The following is a 10575-nucleotide window of genomic DNA, read 5'->3' on the forward strand; positions in this document are numbered from 1 at the left end:
CCCAGTCTAGGGCCCAACAATTTGATCAACTTACACAATATAAATTTTAAAAAGAATTAGTTGTAATTTTTAAGATATTAAGCAGCACCACCAGTGGAAAGCTACTTTGCTGACTCGGATCAGGAAAAAGTCAAAGAGGGTTAAGATTGATTAATTGATAGTTATCCAAAATGCATAAGCAATAACATACTAAAATTTCATGATATTTAAAGCATTTAATGCTATTGGTGATTAGTTAGTTAATTCAGAAAATCTGAATCACGGTGGGTTTCCGAACTTCTGTTGTTGGGAGAGTTCAGGCAGTTAAACTTTTATTTTATTCAAAATTCATTTCAAACGGTTTGTCAAGTTATTTAAACTAACTTTTAAGGTCATAACTATTTGAACGGGTCCCGGTCAAAATCCCGAACGTCAAAATTCCGAAAGCCAAAATCCCGAATGGGGCAAAACCCCGCAAGCCAAAATCCGAAATTCTTATAAATGTCATAGCTACTTACACGATTGCACCCGTGCTTGCTGGAGGTAAAGGAAAATTTTCTGTGTCTGGAAAAATTATTCTACACATTATCCTCCATGTAATTTATCATCCCTTAAAGGATTTTGAACATTCGGGATTTTGGCTTTCGGGATTTTGGCTGCCTCCGATTTGAACATATTCAGGTCATTTTCGATCATTTTTTAATAATAATTTTGTATCTCAAAATTTTATATTTTCTTAAGAGCCTAGATTCTGACTGATCAACCTACAAAATTTGGCAATAATTTTGTATTGCAATGCAATTTTGTGCATGAATTTTCTTTTCCTAATACTTTCCTGCAACATTTCACAAGCTAAATATCCTGAAAAATCAGCCTGAGTCTCTTTAGGCCCTAAATTATGCACTCCTATGCTGTTTCAGTCTCCTCTTTGTTTTATGTTTTTAAATAGTTTATATTATTCATTTATTTATATTTTCTTTTTCATATAAATTTTTTGGGTGATCTAAAACAATTCTGATTGCACTTGAGTAAAAATGATACTGAAACTTCTCCAGAGTATATAAGTCGGCTTAGGTACCGCAATTGCATAGATAAAAGACCTCAAACTTGAAATTTTAAAATCTTCATATCTCTGGTGGTATTAACCGATACTGATCATCTGGGGCTTAAACAAGGGGCCACAACAGGCACTTTAAGCATACACTGGTAAAAATAAAAGGGTCAAATTGACCCTTTACCAAAGGATGGATCATATTTGACTCTTTGAAAGGGTCACCAGGTACCCTTCGAAAGGGTCACGGTTTTGACATCTATTTAATTCCGGAATAAACGAATAAAAAAACAATGAAAAAGTGATCTTTGGTGTTCGCTCAGATGAGAGAAATATGATATCAGTAATAAGTTTACAATAAAAGATGATTATTCGTGATAAATGTGCATACTAAATTTCAAGAGATACAAAAGTGAACCTTTCAAAGGGTCAAATACGATCCATCCTTTTGAAAAGGGTCAATTTGGCCCTTTTATTTTTACCAGTGAGCAAAAGCAATATGATGTAACCAAATAAATGTTTTTAAATATATCAAAATGGAAATAAATTGAAGTGTGGTCATAAGTTTCAAACAATTGTAACCTTAAACTTTTTATGTGGTCTTATAAATTTCTTTACGTATATAAGACAATATATAATATTTGATATTTATTCGCTGTATGTATTTTTGTGAGAAATTTTTTTTTTTTAAGAAATGATGGTGAAGTGGATCACTTGCAGAAAATGATTAATCAATATTTATAGCTGTAGTAAAAATTATAGCAAAGAAAATCCTATTTGGTTAAAATTGATTTTTCAATTGTAATAAGTTGAGAAGGTACTGTAAATATTTCAGATGGTAAAGATGTTATGCAATTTTGGGTGTACCATATTATACTGAACTAAATTTAAGAAACTAAAGGCTGCCGGTCTAGCTCTTTCTTTTGATTCGTGCGACAAATAAAAATGAAAGCAATATGTGGATATAGAGAAATGAATTTATTGTATGATTCCGTCTGGTGGTGAAAAATTTGTCTCACACTGCATCAAGCACCAACTGGTGGGACTTAAAAGGTTTTGAGGAATGTTATCACCCAAAAGCGACTTCCACAATATTTTCATTTCGGCATTTCTTTGTAAGTACCTCAGATTCTATGTAGGAGGCTTTTAATTTTGTTTAATAAATTAACTCTTTCTTAAATAAAAACTGTGCTGTATTTATTTTATTAAAATACATAAATAAGACTTGTGGCGACTGCATTTAATGAAATATTGAGACAATATAGGAATATGTCACATCTGGAAAAGATAGATGTCTTCATAAATTCATACAGCAGGACCTACAAGGCCGAGAGAGATGGACATTTAGCCAGTTTCTTTTTTACCTAAATTGCTTTGGGGTCATGTCACTATGGTTTTGCTAAGGAGTCCCGACGTCTAGACGCTTATGCAACATGTAAGATCAAATATCAAACATCTCTTTTATACATCACTATTCTTTACCCTGACAGGGCGTTTTGTTTACAAATTGCTCTATAACTTTAAGTACATAGACATTTCACTCCTTAATTCCAATGTTTATGGCGATGAGTCGTAGAATTCCAAAATATGACAAACTTTTATTACTTTCTCTAACGAGAAAAATATCTGTCATCCAATCAATAAAATCGGTGAATTATGACCAAAAACCAAAGATGCTGAAAGAAAAAAAGGAACTCCCTTTTATGAGATTATATATATTTACTTTCTTTGCCTAAGTTTCCCTCTGTTATTAAAATCCCACTTGACCTAATCCACATTAGAAACACATAATCTTAGAAAAGTTTCGAATTACTACCAAAGGCATTGAGCATAAAAATAGTATCAATCGTAATGTGATTTACTCTTTCAACCTCATTTGCTTTTGATATATTAAAAATTAACGATTTTTTATTAAAAGATTTAATAATAATTCTCCATGATTGTATATATATATGATTGTATGATTGTATATATATATATATGTATATATAATATGTATTTTCACATTCTAATGACAATAATTATTATTATTATTAATCGAGTCGGGAGCTTTGTGTTGGAATCATTGGTCATTCCAAAGGGATTGTCAAGTAGCGCCGATTTAGTTGTAACAACCATTGCTGTAATTCTGTGTAAAGTTTCTTTAATCCATACTCAGATGACAATGATGACTTAAATGATTATGTACGTTATGTACAATTAATTACATTGTATATGACAAATTCTGAGAAAAAAAGAAACATTTTAAAATTGCTGAAATAGCCTACAAAATGTTGAAAATTTGACCTTAGGAAATTGGAACAACTCATTTCTAGATTTTAGAAGACAAAAAAAATTAAGACAAAAAAATTACTCTGGAATTTTTCAAAGTAATTAACACTGAGCTTTCTCTATTGCAGTTTCACGCGTATAAGTTGCACGTGAGTCTATTTATTGAAATTTACAAGACATCATTTGGCTTGCAATTCGAATACAAAAGAAATTCTATTCATACTTTATATTATATTTCATTAATTTGATATACCCTATAACACCACAGATTAGTCTTTTCAACAAGGCACCACTTCAAACTCAATGAATTAGAGGACTTTGTGAATAATATACACCTAGTGTAACTAAAGTATATTTAGTTAAATGACAAAAAACATTTAATTTGAAAAACATATTATTTTGGTTCATAAATCGTCGGTTGCCTCAGCAACTGTGCTAACTGCATTTTGACAACTTTTCAGGAGACCATTTTTTTACTTTAATCACATTTTAATAAAAATCAAACCCCGAATGAGTTATTTTATATTACAAATATCGAAAGAACAACAAGTAATCTGTCTATTAATGCAAAGAAATTGGAAAAAAGTAGATTTTGCACACTAAAAATTAAACATTTCCTAAAAGAATACACAATATGCAATTGTGCTAACTAACATCGTTGTTCAAAACACACATGTAAACATTTGTTTTGCTGTCGAGTAACATTTACGAACAAATGACAAAATTCTATACGAGTATCTTTTGTGTGTTTACGAATATTTACGAACAAATGTTTGTAAAAGTACAAAAATTGTTCGTCAAATGATCATATTACGAACAATGTTTGTGAAAAAAGTACAAACATTTACGAACATGTTTGTGGGTTATACGATTCACGAGCATTTCGTTACTCTCCCATAGGAATTCACGAACATTTACGAGCATTTTACAAAATATTTTTTTTTCTGTGTATTAATGTTACTAACGCTAAATATTACAGCAAATATAAATAAATTGAATAAGTAACTCTTGTCGGTCGAGACGAGGAACCGGTCGAGCGAGGGTACTTTACCTTATATTATAATCTTTCGACTTTTTCACCACTCAAAATTTTACCTTCTATACCCTACATAGAGGGTGGTGGGGCTACTTTGAGCAGTGGGGCTTCTTTTTTGCATATTTATAAGGAAACTTAGATAGGCAAAACAATTGTGGATCTAAATAAAATAATTCTAAGAACGAGTTTCATTTAGAAAAAGGCGAAAAAACCATATGTCAATGCAGCTACAGCTTAAAATAGCCCCACTTCCCCCTCGCGTTCCTCTTCGCGTTTCATACGATTTCAGAGAAATGATGTCGCGCTACTTTCTTGTCTGTCCGTGTGTCCTTCCGTATGTTAACACTTCTATAGACTAAACGATTAGAGATAGAGACTTGGAACCTTCGGGGGACCCTCTATAAATCGACTGTGGAACTATTAACATGCCTGTGATTTTCTCCCCACTGTTCCCCTATCCCACCAAAAGCTTATTTTTGGGATTGCTTGAAAACGTGTCATTTGACTTTTTTTCATTTTTCATACCGTTAAATCATATCTAATAGTGGTTATTCAAGGTCAAGGATTAAAAAAGCTCTAGATAGCGTATTTCTTAATAGAATAATTTGGCCATGCCGAATAGCCTTAGAACTTCAGATACTGAACCGATTCAAATAAATAGTTTAGGGTAAGTGTGCCAAATTTCGGCATAGTTGCATGCAAGCGTCAAAGTCTCAAGTTTGAAATGCAATATTTTAAATACAAATTGATTTTTTTATTCTTTCTTCTGAAAGAGTGTTGCTTGGAACCTTGTAAAGAGCTTACCGTCTTTATTTACTCCAAAATCATTCTTAATAAATTTTAAAATGAATAAAAATGTAGACATAGCTTTGGTGCCCTATTTCGGCCACCTTCATTCTCATAGTTCCTTGTCCTTCAGAAATTCTTCCAATGCCTTTTTCACGTCATCTCGTTTGTCGAAGCTACATTTTTTGTTACTCTTCTGCATTGTATAATCTCTAGAGTATGTAAAAACTAAAAATTCATGGAAATTCGAGGAACAGAAAAGGTGGCCGAAATTGCAAGCTGGCCGGAATTTGGCACACTTACCCTATATATAGTAAGTTTTAGTTCAAAAATTAATTCTAATATTCCTAAGTTAATTTAGGCGATCTTTTGAGAAATTTTTAATCGGTTTAAGCCGGTAAAGAGTAAATGATGCAAAAGTACTTTTAATTGAGGTATAACATCTAAAATTATATCAAGCTTAAAATAATCAAATTTAACACGTTTTTTGTTTTAAATAATAATTTGTTTTGCCTTTATTCCTAAGGTGCCACTAATACACTTATTTTTTGCCAATATTAACATAAAAGTATAAAACTGTGAGTACAATTTCTGACTTGCTCCACATTGTTTTTACAATTATAATATAGTTTTTTTTCTGTTCATCGTCTTTAAATAAACGAAAACAATTTAGTAGAATATTGAAAAAAATTAAAAGAAATTTGATTTAAGTGAATTACTTAACGGCGAATTGTGCTTAATATTTAATTTAGTATTCCTTCTTAAACTATAATTTATTTAATTACTGAATTTAATAATAGCATAATCCACAGTATGTCATGAAAAAAAACACGTAAATAAAATCTAGGCTTTTGCCATAAAAATTCTACAATACTTAATAATGAATAATGAAGATACGTTTTTTATATGCACTATGTTAACTCAAAATAAAATTATAATAAAGAATAAAATCTAGAATAGTATTGTCTTGCTTTTTTTATTTTATGAATGAAATTGATAAAATGTACCAATACTTTTAATACGTAGTGTTGTTTCTCATGGTGTGTGCATTAGCTAAGCGAGAAACATTCTATGTTTCTGAACACTTCAATGAGAGTATCATGGTTCACGCATTTGCTACTTATATTTATTGTCACACATCGACAAAAAATGGTATTGATAGAAAGACATTATGTATTGGCACAGCTTATATGGATATTAAAGCTATTGCCTATATATACATGCAATAGAGATTATATATATATTATTGCACTATTATCCTTGTACAGAAGTTAATAATAAAATTTATCACATCTTAATACTCAAAAATCTTACTGAAATATTTTTTCCTGTTATATTACACGAGGACAATAAATACAATTTGTACAATTCCAAAAATTATTACGTTTGATGTTTATTAAACAAACATATTATATATAATTGTTTTGGAGTGAAATCTATCTTAAATCATGCCGAACCATGTGAGAATGAAGGTATCCGAAAATATTTTACGATAACATCTTGCTGCGGTTACATCAAATATGAATGATATGCAAAAAATCAATATAATTTTCAACTCATCTAAGTATTATTATAACTACTATTGGCATATAATCACAATGTAAGTAAATATGCGATTTAAAGTAATTTCTACATTTCTATAACTTAAGTCCCCCATAATTTTTAGTATGTTATGTATTAATTCGTCATAGAAAATAATCAAGTAATCAAATAATCAAATAATAATAAGGGAAGACTTTAAAGATTCGCACACACACTGGCTTCGAACATTTCAATTTTTTTCCATATTTTTTAATCAACTGAATCTTATGACAATTTATTTTAATAGCTTAACCACCTTAACTACCTCTAAAACATATTCGAAAATAAAATTTAGGAGCCGTTTTCAAAATACAGTAGAGTCTCTCTCAATTGGGCATTTGGGGCAAAATGTCATCCGGTTTATCAATTGATTTGGGCGTCTAAGCCTTTGTAAATTCCACAATAAGCGGTCAATTATAAAGAATCACGATAAAATAGGAAAAACTACAGCGAATTTGAGCAAATTTACTTCATATAAACGTAAAAAATTGTCAACAACATTTTTCGCCCGATTGAGAAAGAAGCCGATTGAGCTAGAGTCTACTGTAGCTATGGAGTAATATAATTGATTTTGTGATAAAAATTACTTATCGGATTATTACTGGTCCATATGGTTCAGACTTATGGACTTATAATGGTTCAGACTTAAAATGTATTTTTCCATAAAATACGGGAAAATAAAATTAGGTCAGATTCATTAAAGGAGTATGGGAAAAATCTGAAGTTTTTGAAGCCTATCAAGACTTTCCCCTAACAAGAATTCAAAACTTATTTTTATAATTTTTTTCAGTTTACTACTTCTAAAAATTGATCCATAAATCATATATTAAAAAAAAATGTCAATATCGAATAGAGGTAAAATAAATTGAATTTAAGTATATTGAAAAAAACATTAAATTGAAAAAATATCAATATGTGGTATTCATTTTTTCAAGATTTTTCAAATAAACTTAATCCCGACCAAATAAACTTGTAATAAAATCCTCAGAGTAATTTAATTTTAAATATTAATCTTGAAAAATTTAAAATCAAAACCTTTAGGTCAAATATATACCAACGCAGAATATTTTTTAAATAATCTATATCGACAACACCATTTGTAGTCAATAAAATAATCTATTTCGATCATTAAAAAAACGTGAAAATTACAAGAAATTACTTTAACTCTTTAATCTTTTGCAGAGAGCTCGAACTCACGAGAAAGAGATCCCGTGTATTATATTTTCGCATAATTTTTGGATGCAAAGCGGTTTACTATTGACTAAATTAATTCATAAATTAAATTAAAAAAAAAATCCGAAATAAAAAATGCTTAGGAAAAGCACATTTTAGAATAATTTTAGCATGAATAATAAGCATACGGACAAATAAAAGAGAAAATTCCAGAAAAGTATATCATTTACGAGTATTTTACCGATGTTACCGATTAAATCCGATGCAGACGGGTTGAAATTTTCAAGATCATTCAAAAAGTCCAAATTAGGCCCATCAAACAGGTTTAACTTTGACCTTGGAAAATTCGATATCAAAATATTTTTCAGACATACATAGGTGTCTAAAGACACATTAACCACCTTGACTACCTCTAAAACATATTCGAAAATAAAATCTAGGAGCCGTTTTCAAAATAAACCCAAAATAGCTAAGGAGTAATATAATTGATTTTGTGATAAAAATTACTTATCGGTTTATTACTGATCCATATGGTTCAGACATATATGGACTTATAATGGTTCAGACTCATCAGAATTTCCAAGACCTTTATAATGACTCCAAAAACGATCCCATTCGGTTGAGAAATACGTCCTCTAGAGCCTTTTAAACTTTTGACCTTGAAAAACCGTTATTACTAATGATTTATCGGTATCTTCGTATGGACGACACGTTCGCCTGGACTACCTCCAAAAGATATCCAAAAATCACATGATGAACTTTCAAGCAATCCCAAAAACATGGTGGAAAATCAAAGGTGGGGGGAAAATGAGGGACATTTTAATTGTCTCAGGATTGAGGGCGCCTGAAGATCTCAAGTCTCTATGTCTACCCATTTGGCCTCAATGCGTGGTAACAAAATAATTTTCACACAAATATTACGAACTGTACATTTTTCGAAAATTTAGATCTGCTGCGATTAACCATTCCAGCCTTTTAGTATATTTTTCCAAAAAAAAAGTTATATCTACAATTTTTAATTATTTTCAAATTCGGTATGGAAGGAGGTGGAGAGTACAACAGTAACAAGTTGATTATAGATACTGCTCTCCCTTTGAGTTTGAGTAGTAATAAAAAATTTAAAACAGCTAATTTTTGGCTTTCCAAGTCAGAATCTCCCTTTAGGGAGCATCTAAACGGGGGGATTTTATTTCGAAACCGCCATTTTGACACAAAAATCCCCCACTGAGCTTTAGACTGGTGCTTTTTTGCCTATTTTTTGGTGCTTAAAATCTCCCTCTTCGAAAGCTCCATTTGTTTATGTTCTTCAAATATTTTGACATTTTAAGCGATTTTAAATATTTTTTGTTTTTCAAGAGATATTTTCTCGTGATCTATTTTCAAATTATCAAAAGTCGAAAAGCAGGTAAAATATGGACACGGTATCGATCTCTCTTCTGAATGTATCGTTTAATCTTCTTAATGTGGTTGAATTGTTAACTAGACATCATTAAATAGAAATAAAGAAATAGTTAGATAAAATAAAAGTGATTTAAAGAAAAATAAAACTTAGGATATTCTCTTAATTTAGCAACAATATTGGCATAAAATCCTGCGGTAAGACGGTTTTAATATATAGGATGGGTGCCTCATCTCCTTTTCCTCATGAAGTGTTCGTCACCAGGCATAAATATTAACTTTACCACTCGTTAACAAATTATTTGATTGTAAAACATTGTATGATTGACGTTTGAAACGTTTCGAAATAAAATAGAAAGTCTTCCAGACCATCTATTTTAGTTAGAGCACTCATGGTGAATTTATAACAGAGGGTGGAGAAAATTTATCTCAGGCATGAACCACTAGGGGATATTTCCCGAGACTCATCGGTACATAGCACAGAGGGGTGCATTTTGAAATCCCCCCGTATTGAAGACGCCTTAAAGGTGTTTTGATTGCATCCAGTGTACTTCACCTCATCCCTGTATAAGAAAAAAAGAGATGACAAAGTCTCCCAGCTTTGCTGAATGATTGGACTTACGAGATAGAGCTCTCCGTGAATTAGTATTTCGCATGATCTTTGGTGTTTACTAATCTATTAGAGAGCAAATTACTTCATAAATCATAAAAGCATTTCAAAATAAAAAATTTGCAAAGACATAATCATTTACGTTTTGCTATGAATTACAAGCATACGCACAAATAAAAAATGTATACGCGAGAAAGATATCGGATATTTAACCGATTCAACTGATTTCAAGACCAGTGAGACTTTAACTTTCGAAAATTCAAGATGGCGATTTTTTAGGTTATAAATATATTTGTAGGAAATGTTCACATGAACTACCTCTAAAACATATCCAAAAATAAAAGAAATTGTAGCAGCTGTTTTCGAGAAAAACCAAAAAAAATCATAATTTTGGAGGGGTCTGGGGGCTGGAGGGATAACAAAAATTGTAATAATGTTCCTAGGGTCAACTTATTGGGGGTTTTCCAAAGATAGGAAGTTCGTATCTCTTACCGTTTCATCTCTAGATGGGTAACATTTACGGACAGAAAAAAAGAATATTCATAGGAGATTGGTCATTTGGATTAGAATTTCAATACCTTTCCAAGAAATCCAAATTTAAAGAAATCGGTTGAAAAATGAGCTTTCCAAAGTGGTTGACCTTTGACCTTCAATAACTCAAAATGGCGAATTTTCCAGTCATAGGCATGT

The sequence above is a fragment of the Phlebotomus papatasi genome, chromosome 1, assembly GCF_024763615.1.
Source record: "Phlebotomus papatasi isolate M1 chromosome 1, Ppap_2.1, whole genome shotgun sequence".
NCBI lineage: Eukaryota > Metazoa > Arthropoda > Insecta > Diptera > Psychodidae > Phlebotomus > Phlebotomus papatasi.